Source organism: Dasypus novemcinctus, chromosome 14 (genome assembly GCF_030445035.2).
Source record: "Dasypus novemcinctus isolate mDasNov1 chromosome 14, mDasNov1.1.hap2, whole genome shotgun sequence".
Classification (NCBI taxonomy): Eukaryota; Metazoa; Chordata; class Mammalia; order Cingulata; family Dasypodidae; genus Dasypus; species Dasypus novemcinctus.
In genome coordinates, this window is record NC_080686.1 from 51,352,640 (window position 1) to 51,373,092 (window position 20,453).

Here is a 20,453-nt window from a genome sequence, read left to right on the forward strand (position 1 = left end):
TTGGAGCTGTCCAAACACAGGGCAGATACACTTTGTGGAAAGAGACAGGCTGGTGAATCTGTTTAATATATTAAGTGCTAAAACCTATACGAAGATATAATATGTAATTCTATTTTATTGCACAGGCAAGGAAAAGAAAAGGTTATTTTAACCACCGGACCTCTTGCAGAATTTATCTGCTGTGATAATATAAATTAAGTGTTCTCCTTGTTTCTCTTCAGTTTCATTTCCTCTCCTGCCAAATGTGTTTCAATGTAACCTTTATTATTCAATGAACTTTCAAAACTATTTGGCAGCCATTTGGTGAGACAATACCTAGGGAGCTCAGCTCTGAACTCTCCAAAGTTCAGGGAAGTAGGAGTGGCAAACATATGCTTGTGCCACAAAGGTCCCTAAATCAGGGACTCCTTTAGAGATTTCAATACCACTTAGGAATGAGGACTTGGCAAGGAAGTCTTCAAGATAAAAATCTCATCTTCTGGTGCTAGTTCAGCTTAAGTAAATTTAGATAATAGTTTGGATTTCCCATGGTAGCAAGCTACCATAGATACCATGGGTGTCAGAATTTAAAAAAACAAAAACTAAAAATATATTCTCAAAAATTGGAGTAGTCAAGTACCCTGTGTGTTAAATGGATTCACAGATCTGCACCCCTGTGCCACCATGCTGATCACACACCCACCCACCCACACACACACACACACACACAGATCCCTTTTTATTTTCAAATACCATCAATTAGCAGCCTGTAGATACTGGACCTAGACACTCCTCAGGGTACTTGAATGAGCCCTAAGAATAAAAGAAACCATAATAATAATTTCAAACATTTCTTGGTCATTTGTTATGTACCAAGAACTGTTCTAAGTGCTTTACATGGGTGATCATTTCTTCTTCACAATAATTCTATGTAGTCATTTTTTTCTTATTATGCCTCCATTTAAAAAATAAGGAGACAAAGGTCTCTTAACTGTATGAAAGTCAGACAGTTGTCAAGGGGCAGAGATATTTGACACCAAAGCCCATTCTCTTAACAAGAGGCATCTTTAGAGACCAAATGAACACTCTGGAGTTAGTCCACAGCCAAGCAACGAATGGGTTTTTTTTAGACACCTGAGGATCCTGGATATGCATAATATTTTAATCATCTCTTCAGATTTCACAGTTAACACTGGTACATAGGAACTCTTGGGACAACAACATGAGCCTTTTTCTTTTGGATGAACTGGTTTAAATAAATCAAGTTTACATTTTATTTGGAATCAAATTGGATTTCTGGGAAGATGGAGGATTAGAGAGGCAGAGGGATCACTTCTCTCCCAGAAGAAATAGCTAGAGGACCGGCAGAGCCTCTCTGGAGGGCTGCTCTGGGGCTCAGGATAATAAGGGAAGGTGAGATAGCCCCCAGAAGGGGGAGGAGTGAAGGAAAGGAGTCTCAGCAGGCTGAAATATCATGTGAGTAAAACTGCAGTAGCAGCAGCTGGTGCCCATCCCTCCTCCATCAAAGCAAAAGCAGTCTGTGGACTGCAGTGGCTGTGGACTGCAGTAGCTGTGAACTGAAGAAGTTGCAGGGGTCCTGTACCTGCAAGAAAGGGGAAAGGGAGGGACATAACATACAGCAAATTCAGATTTTGGTCTGCTGCATTAGAGGGGTCACATACTTTGCAGGTTTGGTGGGGTCATGACATTGCTTGCACTGAGAGCCTGCAGAGAGCTGAAGATATTTTGCCTTCTCAAACACCCTATCTACAGTCTTGGGCTGGTTGCTAAGGAGGCAGAGAGAGGGGGAATACAGCCAGCCAATGGAGGAAAACAGCTTCTTAGAAAGTTAATGAGGCTTGGCAAGCCATGAGGACATTGCTTCTGTACCACTTGCCACAGAGTTCCACTGAATGCATTCCCCCTTAGCACCTGGGTTCAGTGCTGAGCGGCCTGTCAAAGAACGCTATATGCTGGCAGACAAGAAAAGTGCATGAAAAAGGGAAAATAAATAAATAAATAAATAAAAGAGGCAGTCTGGTGCCTTTACTGCTACCCTCTCCAAGGACCTTAGAAACTGTCCTGAACCACATTACAGAGTCTGTAGTCCTGATGTGAGCAGTTAAATAGGTAAAATTCTAAATATCTAGAACAAATTTGAATTGAATCGAATAAAAGTGGTAGCACACAGCTACTTAACAGTAAACCCCTAAGCAAGAGAGAGAAACAGAACATCAGAGTAAATTCAGCATCTAATCAGATGCCTAGACATTAGCAAAAAATTATAAGTCATGCTGAGATAAAGAAAGATATGACTCAAGCAAAGGAGAAAAGCAAAGCTCCAGACAAGACACAGGACTTGAAACAACTAACTAATGAAGTTCATACAAATCTCCTAAATCAAATCACAGAGTTTAAGGACAACATGGCTAAAGAAATAAAAGACATTAAGAAGACACAGGGTGAATATGACAGAGTTGAACTCATTTGTGGTTTCCCTACACATGGCTCTTCTGCCCCTGCAGAATCTATATTTGAATCTATAGTTAGCATTTTACTTGATAGGTGTATGTCCAAGAGACTTAAATCTTTGGTCTGCCCATATGCCAGTTAGGCCCTGAAGCTCAGCAGAGTTGTAATACCTACTCTCCAGTTCATTGGATTCACCCAGGACAACTAACAAGGAGATAATGATGTACAATGACCATCCCAAGGAACAGAAAGAGTCTACAGTAGCAAGCAAGATAGTTCCATCCATCTGCTCCATGGGATCCAAGATGCCTCTCAATTAGAAGTGGAGTGGGCATCACCATCCCACCTTCAAGATTGGGGAATGAACTATGAACTAAAGTAAACTTACTATTTATTATTCTACTATAGACTTATTCTAGCAATGGAAGAATTTTTATCATTGATGTGGAGGCAGTGGCCACCAGAGTTTCTGAGGGGAGGGGAGGGAAAAATAGGTATAATGTGGGGTATTTGGGGGACATTGGAATTGTCCTGCATGACATTGCAATGAGAGATACAAGCCATTATATATTTTGTCATAACTTACAAAATTGCATGGAACAGTATAAACTATAATCTACAATTAATGGGAATGCTTCAATATGTGTTCATCAATTGTAACAAATGTACCACACTAATGAAGGATGTTGTTAATGTGGGAAAGTGTGGGAGGGGTAGGGAGTTGGGCATATAGGAATCGCCTATATTTTTTTATGTAATATTTATGTAATCTAAAGTATCTTTAAAAATAAATAAACAATGTATTTAAAAAAATACATGAATAAAGCATGGATTCTGCTTAGTTTACAAAAGTAAAAGAATGAATACACAGGGTGACTACAAAGAAATATCTGAAACCTTAGATAGAAAAATAATAGAGCTTATGGAAATGAAAGACACAAAAAGTGAGATTAAAAATACAAAAGAGGAACACTACAGAAAATTTGAAATCATGGGTAAAAAAATCAACAATGTAGAGGAAAGAAGAGTTGAAATTGAAAAGAGAGAACAGAAAGAGAAAAGAATGGAAAAAATTGAGCAAGTACTCAGAGTTGAATGATAGGATGAAGCAGACCAACATATGTGTTATGGGAATTCCAAAAGGAGAAGAGAATGGAGAAGGAACAGAAAGAGTATTTGAGTAATAATGGCCAAAAATTTCTCAACTTTCATGAAAGACATAAATATAAGTGTCCAAGAGGCACAGAATAAATTTCAGTTAGAAAAAATTCAAATAGATCTACCTCAAGACACATAATATGCAGAATACCAAATGCCAAAGATAAAGAGAAATTTCTGAAAGCAGCAAGAGAAAAGCAAAACATCACATACAAGAGACATCCAATATCATTTCTCTTCAGAAACCATAGAGGCATGAAGACAGTGATATGATATAATTAAGGTACTGAAAGAGAAAAACTGCAAGCCAAGAATTCTTTATCCAGCAAAACTGTCCTTCAAATGACAGTGAGTTTAGAATATTCACAGGAAAACAGAAACTAAGAGAGTTTGTAAACTAGAATTCAGCTCTGCAGGGAACACTAAAGAGTGTTCTATAGCGAGAAAAGAAAAGAAAAAGAGAAAGGCTTGAAGGAGAATGTAAAATTGAAGACTATTTGGAATCAAATTATCTCTACACAAGCCTGAAGGCAACTGGTTTCATTGCCTCACTCATAATTTAGATTAGTTATAAAGCAATAAATTTTCTAACAACAGAGCTATCTTAATCTAAAACTGATTAAATTAAATATTATACTGAATTAAGTATTTCAATGAAATAAAATTTATGATTAAAAAATATTGACATTTATTCCATATTTTGAATCTAGCTGGGTAAAATTATGTGTTTTTTTCTTCAAATATATTAATACTTTGGGATTATGTTACAAGATAATTGTGATATTTACATAATTATCATAATGTTTTCATCATACCTAAATATAGATGATAATAAGATTGTGGGATATGTTAAAAATATCAGATAGTTCAAACTCTTCCTATAAGCCATCCTAAGTGAAAACTTGTCTTTCCTAAGTGGTATTTCACCAATGTCACTTTTCCAATATCACGTTTGGTAAAGCTTCAGGTGTTTATTTATAAAAAAATTTAGTGCAATAACTTACCAAAATTGCCATTCTTTTAAAAACTTGAAGCTCGAGGATTATAAGCTATTTGAGGAAAATTAGAGAAAAGATGATATTGGAAATGTTCAAAGAATTATCAACAAGTCAGAAATTGTTCACAAATTCTGACCATGGGTAAAAGGAGGAGATAGGGATTACACAAATAATTTCTAACATTCTTCCATTTTAACAATGTTTTCCCTAATATGATTACAGACCTGGAACCTAGAAAACTGCTCCCACTCAATTACAGCTCTAAAATATATGATAATACTGAGCACATCCCCAGAAACACATTCTTCACTGAATAGATTCAGTTCTTATATATGGAACTTTTATGTGTTTGAAGAGACGTTACTCTTTCTATAGTGAGAAATGATTATATAAAAGTGAAACCACTCCTTAGGTTCCTTCCAATCTCTTTAGAACAGATGGAGACATCACTTCCAAAACTTTGCCAGATCACTCATTTTTCCCCTAGAACATAGCAGAAAAGTTAATATGCACTGTGTATTATTATTACACTAATTCCCAAATGTCTGTGTGTTATCTGTGTGCGTGCACACACAAGCCTTGCATGACCCTGAGAAGAATGTATTACCCCATATTAAAGAGGATAGGAAGAACTTAGTATCATCCTATGATCAGTTTTAACAAAAGCAGAGAAAGAGGAAGAATATCATCTGGAGAAATCACTAGACTGATTTCAAGACTTCAGACTTCAGAGCCTTTCCGAACATGGCTTTGAACCCTGTCTGTACCATTTCCCAGATGGGAGGTCCAGGATATAAAAAAAATATTTTAGGAAAGGATGCCCAGAGTTACAGTGGAATTTGAGATGAGCAGGTCAAATAACATCTGTTTCAAATAAATGAGCATAACACCTGGCAGAAAAATTCACTGGGGAGTAAAATCCCTTTAGAAAAATTTCATCAAAATGTCATTTATGAGCTGTTGTCTTCAATTCCTTGGTTCTACACCAAAAGGGATTTATACCAGTATTAGAATAGGCACAGCTTTCTACTCAGATCAAAATTGGATTTTTTTCAATTACACATATATGGAAACTAATATTTTATATGGTTTATGACCATGGCAACTACTCCTTTACTGATAGATGGAAGTATTACAAATGCCAATTTCCTTGTAACGTTTGCCTTTCTAAGATCTAATATACCTCCCATTATTCTTTTCTCAAAAATAAAAAGAAAGGCATGCACTTACCTTTTATTGTTTACCATTTTAGTTGAAAAGATTTCCCCACGAATTCTAGCTGCTCCATACTTTAAGGAATATGCACTAGGAATTACTAGACCTTATCTACTATTCCAAAAACAAATGTTCATTTTTTAAAATTTTATTTGTTCATTTTATTTATTCTGGGTTTGATTTTTGGAATCAAATTGTGCCATTGTCACCACTACTGACAAAAGGTAGAAATGTTGTATATCTTTTCCAGTGGCTGTGAGCTCTCTGAGAATAATGACAGCCTTGACTCATTTCTGTATTCTTAGTACTAGACATAAAAGAACTACTAAATAAGTGTTTCCTAAATGAATAAAGAGCCCTCGCTCTTGAAGCTAATGCAAGGCACCAATGAATTATGAGAAGGTTATTTAACACAAATTATTCTAGGAAACAGAATAAAAGAGCACAAACTAGTGAAAACTCCAAGGTTGAACAGTGTATAGATATGAGTGGTGTGCATGCGTGTGTGTGTGTGTGTATGTGTCCCTCTTTTCCCAAAGGTGACTTTCTTCTGTTGTATGGTGTATTAGCCAAATGGGTACTGATGCAAAGTATCAGAAATCTGTTGGGTTTTATAAAGTGAAAGTTTTGGGGGTAGAAGCTTACAGCTATAGGCCCTGTAGAATCCAACACAAGGTACCGTAAGGGGTACTTTCTCACCCAAAGTCATTTGCCAAATGTTGAGCAAGATGGCAGGTGATGTCTGTCAGGATTCGGCTTTCCTCTTAAGACTACCTGGTCCAGCTTCTACCTGTCTCAGCTCTAGGCTGGAATAAGTCTCATCTCTCTCCCAGGGCTCAGCTGCAGCTGTAGCTGTAGGCTATCAGGCTCATTCTCTTCCCAGGGCCTCTGTGGTGTCTATGGAGCAGTCTCTATTGCTCAGTGTTCTTCTCCTGTGTATTTGCATCCTGGGGCTCTAGCATCAGAACTCAAAACTCTCTCCTCTGCCATGCCATTTTCTCTGTGAGTCCTCACCCACTTGGTCCTGCTGAATCACAATCCCAATCTTAATTTAATCAAGTAAAAGTGAAATCTCTGAATCAAATACAATCTAATACATCCAGAGGAATAGACCAGTTTGCAAACATAATGCAATATCTATTTTCAGAATTCATAAATAAAATCAAACTGCTACATATGGTATCTCTGCCCTTTTCCCTCTTCCATGTAGCCTAAGCAGAAAATCATGTTGAAATCTTAAAGTTTAGTCTTCAGTATCTTTAAAAACTCCACATCTTTGTTTACATTCTCTCAAGGGTCTTCCCTCATGAATACTGTAAGGAAAATAAGTCAAATTCATGTTGAAATTTTAACAATATATAATATTTTATTTACCTCTATAGGAGTAGTATTTTTATTTATCAGGGACTGAAGAAACTCAATTCCTTTTATGTAAGGAAGGGATATCAAAGAGTGAAATATCTGGCACTATGATCAGGTAGCTGCTTGCTCTTTCTCTCCTGATAGAGAATATTCATGGAGGGATAAGTGCAAACACTATTTACTGAGACCCATCAGTATATTAGTATATTGTGTTATATACTCCACATTTATTATCTCTTTTAAATCTCCCAATATCCCTGTGAGGTACATGTTGTTCTGCTTTAAAACTGGGGGAAACACAAAATTGAAGAGACTAAATAGTAGAGTAATTTAAATAAGTGTTTTTGCCTTCCTAGTGTTATTTTGAAAATTAAATGCACAATAAGCAATGCTTTATAAAATACAAGACACATGCAAATATATTTTTTTACTTTTGCTCGATTCCTTTCCTAGAACAGAAATAGAGAAGGAGAGAAAAGAACACATGACCAAATTTGGAGAATTCATGCATATTTATGGTTGTTTAATTTGTTTGTACCCCCAGGAAATCATGTTCTAAAAGGTAATCTATTCATGTAAGTGTAAATCAATTGTAAGAAGGACTTCCGTTAGGTTACTTCAGTTAAGATGTGACCCTGTGGGGTTAACCCTCTTAACTGGAGTCCCTTATAGATAGGATGAATACACGGAGAGAGGAGAGAGGAAGCCACAGAAGAGAGAAGCTGAAGGTAACGAAATCCAGAAGAAAAGGGAGAGACCATCAGACCCTATCATATGCATTACCATGTGACAGAAAAGTCCAGTGTTGCCAGCAGGGGGCTTCAGGAAGAAATCATCACCTTATGTTGCCTTGATTTGGACATTTTGTTCAGTCTCAAAACTGTAAGCTTATAAGCTAATGAATTCCCACTGTTAAAAGTCAACCCATATTGTGGTATCTGCTTTCAGCAGTTTTGGCAGTTTGATATTATTTATGAACTCTAAAAAGAGATATAGATTATGTTTTTAAACTGGTCTGTTCCTCTGGGTGTGATAACCCATTGATTGTATTAGATTCAGCTGAAAGGTCTGATTAAATTATGTTAAGATTAGACCTTTGATTCAACCATATCATTAGAGTGCAACTCAGCATTGAGTCCCAGCCCCGGTGGTGGGCTTCACCAATGAAGATAAAAACAGAGTACGTAAATGCAAGTAGCTTAGGTCAGAATCCCTGATATAACTACCCTTGTGAACTACATGCCCTTGGACAATTACTTAACCTTCCTAGACTTCAGTTTTGTAATGTTAAACGGGGATAACAAAACTGATCATAGGACTCCTCTGAGAAATTAATAAAATTGTGTATAAAGAGAATTTAGCATACAGTAAACATAGAAAAAAGTGCAGATCTTTATTATAAACATATGCCTGTGCTGTTTAAAATAATTTCTTGGCCCTCTAATCTCTGTGCACTTTTTTGACAAAATATTCAATGTAAAAAATAGAAGGAAATTCATTTTTGACTCATTAAAATATTAACAGTTACATATCTTTTTTAGGAATGACCATGGTCAGTAAACACACATACATATATATTAACTCTATGTATAGATATATAGATATATATATAGAGAGAAAGACTCAAAGAGATCATTACCATTATAAATAATAGCTTTGATGGTCAATGAACTCATATATCTGCATAATGCAATGGATTTATAATATCAGCTTTAGATTATAATACGGCTTTTTAAACAATCATGGTGCCGTTTCACAACAAATTACAATTAGTTGCTTCTGTCACAACCAACCTGTTCATTGGAAATAAGTGAGGGGTACTCCTTCTGGGAGGGAAGTAATTTATATATTCCACTCTCATGGCACTTGTCACTTTGAAGTCTTAACTATAATAAAAATTCTTCTTTTTTTTCCAGAGGAGAGCGCCAACACAGTCCCCCACTACCACAAATTATGCAATCGAGTTTCCCACATTTGGGGAAATCACAGTGGTCAGCACATCCGGAGTGCAGTGGATAAGCCTCGCCCTGGGAAAACCACCTTCGTGATCATGGTATCTCCCCTGCCAGGTAAACAGATTTGCCATTTTATGTGCCAAAGTTTGTAGCATAGCATGTTGTTTTGAACATGTCTACAAATCCTCAAATAAGTGGTAATGTACAATTGCCCAGATCATACATCCCACAGCTTCTCAATAACAGAGAGAGACCTTACCCCCATTAAGCTTTCTAGAAGAGTGAGATAACAGTTAAAGTAAACATTTTTAAGCAAAACAGGATACTCAGAGGCTGTGAAAAAACAAGATAAGGCGTATTTTACTACATAAAAATGGAAACAAATTGTATGGCAAATGACACCATTAACAAAATCATTAGAAGAGTGATATGTGGAAAAACATGTAAATCTATATAATAGATGGATTTGTATCTATAACATACAAAGAGTCCTTAAAATGGATTGGATGATAGATAACAGAACATAGGCAAAGGTGCTGAAAAGATAATTTACAGATTTAGGAAAGGGCTCAGATGCAATAATCAGCAAAATGCAAAGTAAAGTAATTTTGATATCACTTTTCCATTTAGATTGGTGAAATATAAAAATGTTATACCCATTGCGAGAGGAAAATAGGGGGAAAGGTGCTCTGATATACTGTGAAAATAGGATTTGTTATAGCCTTGAGTAAAAGAAACCTGGTAATGCCTATTAAAATTAGAAATGCATATAACCTTCCACCCAGCAATGCCATTCTTGGAAATTACCCAATAAAAATTAAAATGCCACTATGTAATATTATAAGAACTATGATGATTATTGTAGCATTGCTTTTAGTAACTAACAATACAAAACAGAACAAAAAAAATTGAAAACAAATTGAAACCTCCTAATGGGAAAATAGTTTAATAAATTCGGAAATCGTCATAACATAGATGATTTAGAGTTATGTCAGTAAGCTGGAGATTATTTTATAATATATATTTTTAAGTGACAAAAACCAAGATTCAGGGAAATGTATTTAGTGTAGAAAAATTTACCTAAAGTAATGCAAACAAAAACTATATATTTGTATATGGCAATATAGCATGGAAAAATAGAGGGAAGGAGACATAATCTATTCACATTGGTTGTCTATAGTAGGGGCTTCTCGTTGTTGTCTATGAAACTTATAACAGGAGGACTTGAACTACTTTAGATATTAAGAATGAAAAATATTTAAAATGTGAAAGAACTCAGTAAAGACGTAGAAACTCTAAAAGGAGTATACAATATAGTCCCAAGAACACACCCAGGAAGCATCAAAATCACATAACCTATAGGGGCAGGATTCCCAAATAAATTTGTAGGCTATGCCAAAAAAAGGAGAATGATCTGGTCAAGCAGCAGGTATGCGCGCACGCACACACATACTCACACTAATCCTTTATTCCTTTCTATAAACTCTGGCGCCAGATGAATCAGTTGCCTGCCTGTACTGGGGCTTAGTTTTTCCTCTGAAATAAGAATGATCAATTGAATTTGATTTCTGTCCCACCACCCCCAGTCTGTGTTGTCATATTCATCTTTCCTTGCTGGACACAAGGCTCTGCAATACAACCTGACAGGAGTGAACTGGTGTTTAATTCTGGACAGCTTTCTATAGCATTAGGATAGACAGGGAGATTATGGAATCTCTTATTCCCACCTGTCTGCAGCTACAAACAACCCCCAAATACAAAACATCATTTTTGGAAGGAGACAAAATATATGTCAGTCTAGTTTACCCCAGGACTAGATGGGGTGTGTAATGAATTATGGGCAATGGAGTATCATTTGCCAGGTGACTTTTTTCCCCATTAAATTCACTGAGGCAGTTTGTTGCCTAAAACAGCCATAAATGTCACAATAAAATGTCCTGGCAGCTTGGAGAGGGTAGCAATTGCTTCATTGTCATACAGTAAGCCTTAACAAATATTTTGAAGCAAGATGATTGCTTCTTCTCTTCAGGTAGTTTTGAAGTATGGATAGAACTATCAACAAAACATGTAGCCAAAGTCAAAATACTACCAGCAAAACCTTGCCCAAATATATAACCTCAAAATGGCAAATATTTTGCAAAGCTATTATTGAAATAACAACATATAGAAAAAGAGGGAAATGTCTTGATAATTCATGCTTTGGTGCATGAAACTAGAAAGAATCAATTCAACTCCTCACAATCTATACCAGTAGAGAAAAACAAGGTGTGAATAATCAAAATCATGAATAACTGCACATCCTTCGAATTTTGGAAGTCTTTTTTTCCCCAAGAGAAAACAGTATTGAAGCAGAATTATATAAGCATGCACCTGTACACACATATACGCACACATATGTTCTTGACAAGGATACTGAGATGTCAGTGGAGGTCAACCTGGAAAGTAAATCTGCCATAAATAATAAATATACATAAGAATTCTAATTTCTTCCCATGAATTTCCTACAAAATCCAGGAAATTCAATTTTAAACAACCTGAAGTAATGTTATTTTTGAGAGGTAACTTTAGTAAAAACTGTAAAGAAGGAAAATAAACCCTAAGTTGTCTACCTTTCAAACTTCCTGAGCAAGGTGTTCCTAAATTTGGTCACTCCTTTTCTTATCATCATGAAGTATCTTTCAGGAAAGGAGAAACAATCTTAAGAAGCCACATTTTTAAGATAAAAACAGTGACAGTCACAAAACATGAGACACATTTCATGTGTGCCTCATATGTAAAGGTATACAGTACTGTTTTTATACAAACATGCACATGTACACGCTATGACTTGCTTCATTACAAAAGTTGCAGGATAAATTACTGAAACACATACTCAGCCACAGTGTGGAGGTAAGATGAGCGTCTTCCCTAGCCACCATGTCTTGAGGGGTGCTTATTTCTCTTATAAAACCCTTGCTCCATTGAGTTCTTACCTTATCTTAATTCTCAAAGCACTGGCATATAATTCACCATCATCTTTTCTACCTCAAATTCTACCATCATCCTGATAATAATTAGGGAATCTGATATATGGTCATCACATTTGCCTGACTGGGCAGGAGGAGAGTTAGGTGCATCAGCCGGGGCTCCGTGTCCTGGAGGGAGGTGGAATTTAACTCCGCTAAACTCAGGGTTCTTGGGGGTCCCACAGTCAAGTCAGATTTCCTTTGGCATTGGCATTGGCATTATTTCTGAGCATTCTGCTTAGAATCCTTTCTTTTATCCTTTGGTAAGCGCATGAGTCTGTGCATAACGTGCTGTGTTTTGTTCATATGTATGGATAAAGCATAAGGAAAATGATTCTCTCCTTTCTTCTCTGTCACTTTTGCATTTATTTTCTCCAGAAAGAAGTATCCATTGTTTGACTCAGATGACGGGAGCTTTCCATTTTCAACCCATATGCTTACAGTGAGGAAGGAAGGAGATGATGGTTTGAATCCAATTTGCAAGGCAGCCTCCTAATCAGGGAAGCATGTTATACGATCTTGTTTTTAAATGTGGAAAAATAAATATTCCTTAAAAGTCCCTGGGAATATTTGCAGAGAAGACACAGCTGCTCTGTGGTTAGTAAATAACTAGCTTTGGGGTTGGGGGAGGGCCCCAGTGGAGGAATGCAAAGAGGAATTGACAACAATGGTGATTGGTAACAAGTTGATATATTGGGGGAATCAAGGAATTATCCTTTAAAAAAAAAACTAATTTAACTCTGAATTCCTATGCATTGGAATGTATTTGCAGAAACCTTAAAAGATAAAAATAGAAAATTATCAGAGTCAAGTTTTTCAAACCAAACTGACAAAAGTGTGTTGTTTTTTTAAAAGAGTAGTTTTTGGTCTCCATAAGGAATATGAAAGCATGAATCCAATACAATATGCAACCATGGAGTAGAGTTTCAAGCTAGCGATTTCTACTGACCTATGGTGTCATTTAAGCCTGGATTTTAATATTGGGAACAGAAACAAAACAATCTGGATAAGAAGCATGGAAAAATCACATAAAACTAGGATCTATGAGTGACAATATATTGGTTATGTACACTAGAAAAAATATTCTTCAGAGAAAAGTGGTAATACAGTACTAGTCAATTTTGGTCTTGGCTTATGGCAAAATTGGGAAAAGAGAAAAGAAACTAATCTCCCCAGGGACCTTCTGACAACTTGACTATAAATGAGTTTTAAGGAACCCTGTGGCCCCATAAAACCAAATCCAAAAACTTAGTTTAAAGCAGTCCTGGGTTGAAAGTCTTCCTGAGCACATAGGAGAGGAAATTATAAATATTTTAAAGTAAGGATTTAAAAGACTTCCTACAAACTCCCACAGAACATGAGTTCATAAACAATTATCAAAAAATACACAAGGACACAAACCTGCATGAATAACTGTGAACAGAAACAACAACATTCAGACTCAGATTTGCAAAGATGGCTAACATTGGAAATAATAGAAATAAAATATAAAGTAAATATTTCAATATTTTAAGAAAATAAAATAAACTGTTACAAGTATTTTGAAGGGAAAACACTACTATTAATGATTGTGAGAAATGAAAGATATAAGTAATAAAGGATAAACTCAAAAGATGGGTTAAACAGCAGATTAATCCAACTACCAAGAGATGAGTAATTAGAAGATAGGACTGAAAAAAATTACCTAGACTGCAACGCTGAAAAATAAGGAGTTGGAAAGTTAGAAAGGAAGGTGAAGAGATAAAATGGAGGATAAAAAGCGGAGGATAAAAGTCAAGATCAGAGGCTCAAAAATCAAGGTCAGAGGTCCTGATAGTTGACAACATAACCTCAGTGAAGGAAGGTAAAGACAGTAGAATAATGTATTCCAAATGCCAAGAGAAAATATCTGAGAATACAAAATTGCACACCCAGTGAGACTATATCTCAATAACGAAGATGAAATAAAGATGTTTTCCAAAAAGATAATACATGACAGAGTTTGCTTCTTACAGAACCCATTAAAATCTTCTAAAAGATTAACTTCAGGTAGAAAAAATAACTCAAATAATATCTAGAGTAACAAAAGCAAGCAGAGTAAATTACAAACATTTGAATAAATTTAAATAAATAAGCATGTGATCATAATAATACATATTTTAGGTGCTTAAGATTATTCTTAAGGGTGGGGAACAAAGCATTTAATTTGAAAAGTGATCAGCTTTTGAAAAATTTCAGGTTTCTTTGTTTAAGATAAGGGAAAAAACATGAAAATAAGGACTCTTATTTTTAAAAGTTAAGTATGTTTACTAAAACTTCACTAAACACTAAAATAATTTCAAGAATAGCCATTTATATTTGGGGGGATTGAAGCTTGATTCAACATTAGAAAAAGCATTAATTTTGCTCCTCACACTAAGAAATTAAGCCAATTAAAGAATTAAAAAATGATTAATGCAGTCAATGGCAACCCTTTTTACCCAAAATATTTTAGGAAACTCACAATAAAAAGAAATATGCTTAACTTATAAGATGATAAATATACCAGATATTTTCTCAAGAGCAAAATATTAATATCATTCTTTTTAAAATTAAGGGAAAAAAAGGATATCTATTATTACTACGATAATTCACCATTTTACTTGCTATCCTATTTGGTTCAAAAATTTTAAAAAACACAAGGAAGATAACAAGGATTAGAAAAGAACAGTTTATTCTACAGCTATAGTTTATTTTACAGCTATAATTACTTATAAATGATATAATTATATACACAAAAGTCTAAGAAAATCAACAAAACTTTATTAGAATTAAGATGAGAGTTTATCAATGTTCCCAGATATAAGATCAATTTACAAAAGTTATATTTTTGCCCACCAGCAATGTACAGAAATTGCAACATTAAAGGTAATATATATATAAGAGCCATAAAAATTAAGGTAACTTTTAACAAACCTATCAAAACATATGCAAGGTATTTATGGATACATCACAAACTTTACTGGGAAATAGTAAAGAAATTCTGAATGAATTTTCAGATAGTATGATCAAATCTCCCTATATTGATAGATTAAATGCAGTTATGATCAAGATCACAATAGGATATTTCAGGGAACTTGACAATTTAATTCTGAAGTAATAAAACTAACAGTCCAGACTGGCTTGCTGGTCTTATATAAACAGCACTCATGCAAGAAGACACAGAGAAGAGAGAGCTTTGTCCTTTTTTATCATGCCATGTGATAGAAAGGCGATACCTCAAAGAACTAAACCCCTGGGGAGAGATGGCCCATTTGCCTGATAGCTTACAGCTGACCTTGGGAAGAGATCTGAGACTGATATAGGAAGTTCTGAGAGAAAAGCCCTATGCCAGCCTGCAGCTGAGATTGGGAAGAAGCTGGGCTCATGAAGCCTCAAGAGAAAAAGCCCACAGGAAAAGTCTGAAACCTGGCAGAGATCACTCTCCATCTTGCTTCAATACATGGCATCTGACTTTGGTGAGAAAGTACCTCTTATGGTACCTTGAGCAGGACTTTTCATGACCTTGGGGCTGTAAGTTTTTACCCCAGATAAATAGCCTTTATAAAAGTCAACAGATTTCTGGTACTTTGCATTGGCACCCCTTTGGTAAACTACTACAGATTGTGGGAAAAATACACCAAATGTAAGCTATAGACTATAGATAGTAATATTATGATGATGTCCTTTATCATATGTAACAAGTGTGTCACAATAACATATGGTGTTGATGGTAGGGTGATGTATGGGAATCCTGTATGGCATGCCTGACTGTTTTGATAACTCACAATTTCTAAAAAATAAAAAAATAAAAAGTATGAGAGACAAAGCAGATCACTATATATTGGTAAAGGGGTCAATTAAAAAACAAGACATAACAATTATAAATAAATACGCACCTAATGACAGAGCCCCAAAATATGTGAAATACTTATTGACAGATTTCAAGGGAGAAATTGACGGTTCTATATTAATAGAATGAGACTTCAATATACCATTTTCAATAATGGATAGAACAGCTAGAAAAAAGATCAATAAGGAATACAAGACTTGAATGATAGTCTAAATCAACTCAACCTAACAGACGTATATAGAAAACTTCAACCAACAGCAGCAGAACACAAGCTATACTTCTCTAGTACACATGGGTCATTCTCCAGGATAGACCACATGTTAGGTCACAAAAACAAATCTCAATAAATTAAAATCATTGAAATCATACAATATATCTTCTCCAGCCACAATGGAATGAAGCTAGAAATCAATAACAGAGAGAGAAATGGAAAATTCACAAATATGTGGAAGTTAAATAACACTTTTTTAAAAAAGATTTATTTATTTATTTATTTCTCTCCCCTCCCCCCCACCCCAGTTGTCTGTTCTCTGTGTCTATTTGCTGCATCTTCTTTGTCTGCTTCTGTTGTTGTCAGTCGCATGGGAATCTGTGCTTCTTTTTGTTGCGTCATCTTGTTGTGTCAGCTCTCCGTGTATGCGGCACCATTCCTGGGCAGGCTGCACTTTCTTTCGTGCTGGGTGGCTCTCCTTATGGGGCACACTCCTCGCACATGAGGCTTCTCTACGCAGGGACACCCCTGCGTGGCACAGTACTCCTTGCGTGCATCAGCACTGTGCATGGGCCAGCTCCACACGGGTCAAGGAGGCCCGGGGTTTGAACCGCGGACCTCCCATGTGGTAGACAGACGCCCTAACCACTAGGCCAAGTCCGCCACCCAAATCACACTTTCTTAACAACTAATTAATCAAAGAAGAAATCACAAGGGAAATTAGGAAATATCTTAGGGTGAATGAAAATGAAATTACAATACCAAAACTTTTGGATGCAGCAAAAACAGTGCTGAATGGGAAATTTATAGCTCTTAATGCTTAAATTAAAAAAGAAGAAAGATCTCAAATAACAGACTTAAACTCATAATGGAAGAATCTAGAAAAAGAAGAGCAATCTAAATGCAAATTGAGCAGGAGGAAGGAAGTAACAAAGATTACAACAGAGATAAATGAAACTGAGAATAAAAATAAAACAATTGAGAGAATCAATGAAACAAAAAGTTTGTTCTTAGAAAAGATCAATAAACTCAACAAATCTGTAGCTAGAGTGACAAAGAAAAAGGGAGAAAAGGCACAAATAAATGAAATCAGAAAATTAAAGAGGGAAACGGACTTTGGCCCAGTGGTTAGGGCGTCCATCTACCATATGGGAGGTCCGCGGTTCAAACTCCGGGCCTCCTTGACCCGTGTGGAGCTGGCCATGCGCAGTGCTGATGCGCGCAAGGAGTGCCGTGCCACCCAAGGGTGTCCCCCGCGTGGGGGAGTCCCCACGCGCAAGGAGTGCGCCGGTGAGGAAAGCCGCCCAGCGTGAAAAGAAAGTGCAGCCTGCCCAGGAATGGCACCGCCCACACTTCCTGTGCCGCTGACAACAACAGAAGCAGAGAAAGAAACAAAAGCAGACAAAGAAACAAGATGCAGCAAATAGACACCAAGAACAGACAACCGGGGGGGGGGGGGGAATTAAATAAATAAATAAATCTTTTAAAAAAAAAGAAATTAAAGAGAACACATTACTACAAACCACAATGAAATAAAAAGGATTTTAAGAAAATACCTGTCCATAACAAAAATTAGAAATTTTCAATGCAATAGAAAATTTACTAGAAATGCACAAATTACCTGCACTGACTCAACAAGAATTATATAATCTTAACTGACAAAAACTCTTCTGAAAAAACTGAAGAGAAGGGACTATTTCCTAACTCATTCTATAAAACTATCATTGCCTTAATCCCAATGCCATATAAAGATAACACCAAAAAGAAAAAAAAAAGATAATTGCAGATTGATATCCCTTATGAATATAGATTCAAAAATGCTCAATTAAATATTAACAACCTAAATCCAATAGCAGTTTAAAAAAGAATTATTCATTATGTTTAAGTCAGAGTTATGGCAGTTATGCAAGGTTGGTTCAACATAAGAAAACCATTGATGCAATACACCACAAGAATAGAGTGAAGGAAAAAAAAGATCATCTCAATTGAGGCAGAAAGGGTATTAGACACAATCCAGCATCACTTCTTGATAATAACTCTTAGAAAACTAGGGATAGGAGGAAATTTCCTCAATACAATGAAGGACATATATGAAAAACCCACAGCTAACACTATACTCAACAGTAGAAAACTAAAAGCTTTCCTTCTCAGATCAGGAACAAAGATAGGATGCCCACTGACACCACTTATTATTCAACACTGTAATGGAATTTCTAGCCAGAGTCATTAGGCAAAAAGAAAAAGAGAAAGAAAGAAAGGTCATTAAATTGGAAAAGAAGAAGTAAAATGTTCCCTATTTGTCAATGACACAATCCTATATAGAGAAAATCCCAAAGAATTCAGAACAAACTTACTAGAATTAATAAACAAATTTAGCAAAGTCGGGGTACAAGACCAACATGTAAAAATCAGAAGTACTTCTGTACATTAGTAATGAACAGTCTGAAAAGGAAATCAAGAAAAAAATTTCATTTACAATGATAACTAAAATAACCAAATATCTTAGAATAAATTTAAGCAAGGATGTAAAGGACTTGTACACAGAAAACTACAAAATATTGCTAAGGAAATCAAGAAAGGCCTAAGTATTTGGAAGGACTTTCCATGTTCATAAATTAGAGGACTAAATATTCTTAAGATACAAATTCTACTCAAAGCAATTTATAGATTCTGTAATCCCAATCAAAACTCCAACAGACTTATTTGCAGAAGTGGAAAAGCCATATATCAAATTTATATGAAAGGCCATGGGGCCTAAAATAGCCTAAAACATCTTCAAAAAGAGGACCAAAGTTGTAGAACTCACACTTCCCAACTTTGAAACTTATTGCAAAGTGACAGTAATCAAAACAGGCACGATATTGACACAAGAACAGGCAAAGAGACAAATGGAACCAAATTGAGAGTTCAGAAATAAACTCATACATCTATGGCCAATTGATTTTTGAGAGGGGATCCAAGTCCGCTCCAAGGGAAAAAATAGTCTCTTTCCTACCACAGACAGCGCTGTGAAAACTGGATACCGATCTGCAAAAGAATGAAGGTAAACTACTCCCTCATACCATATGCATAATTAACTCATTAGGCATCAAAGACTTAAATATAAGTACCAAAACTATGAAAATCCTGGAATAAAACATAGGAAACATCTTCAGGAGCTTATATTAGGCAAGGGTTTCTTAGATTTTACCTAAAAAACATGATCATCAAATGAAAAACTTGATAACTTATCTTCATAAAAATTTAAAAATTATGGGCATTAAAGGACTTCATCATGAAAATGAAAAGACAACCTACAGAAAGGGAAAAACTATTTGGAAATAACATATCTGATGAGGTTTTAAAATTCAGAATATATAAAGAAATCCTATGATTCAACAACAAAAAGACAAACTACCAGATTTTTTTAAATGGGTAAAAGATTTAAATAGACATTTCTTCAAATATGGGTACAAATGCCCCCAAAAGTGCCTTTAGGGAAATGCAAATCAAAATGTTATGAGATATCTTTTCACACCCACTATAATGACTACTTTTAAAGAAAGAGAAAATAACAAGTGTTGGAGAGGAGGTGGAGAAATAGGAATACTCTGTCTCTGTTGGTGGGAATGTAAAATCATTCAGCTGAATGAGGGGTGGGGGTTATTATATGGGAATTCTGTATTTTCTGCATGATTTTCATTAATCTCTAATTTAAAAAAGCAATTGCAAGAGAATTTTTATCACCTTGAAGTAGAGAAGTATTTATAAAGATCTCAAGTGCAACTATGAAAAAAACAGATAAACTCTACATCTTTAAACATTTTTCCTTCATTGAAAGAAACCCAAATAGAGCAACTAAAATAGACAAGGAAGGACTCTCTCCTATTGATATCAGAAGTGAAAATCTGTAGCACATAAGATATTCTATCTCATTAGTTACCAAGAACCATTTCACACTGACCAGCTTGGTGCAAACTAAAAAGTCTGTCACTATCAAGCACAGGTAGGGATATCAGTGTTCACTTCCCTGTGCTATTAGGCTGTGTGCCTGCTGTGCTAACACAACATTGTTGTGCTCATTGCCCTTAACTTCCTATTAGAATCAGCCTTGTAGAACTGCAAGTATAACACTGCAGTTGGGGAAAAGGAGGAGCAAGATGGTGGCTGAGTGAGCTTACCTGATGGTCTCTCCTGCAATGAAGCGGCTGGGCAGCTTTGGAGGTTCTCTGGGACCAGGCTGTTTCGGGATTTTTGCAGTGCAGGAAG

General features: G+C 35.7%; 1 non-coding gene across 1 annotated transcript; it reads right to left on the reverse strand.

Moving 5' to 3' along the window:
- Positions 1-9,097: 9,097 nt before the first annotated feature.
- LOC111759501 (U1 spliceosomal RNA) lies at positions 9,098-9,261 on the reverse strand. The gene has a single exon (XR_002793468.1). It is a non-coding gene; the product is annotated as a U1 spliceosomal RNA (small nuclear RNA).
- Between the last annotated feature and the right edge of the window lie 11,192 nt (positions 9,262-20,453).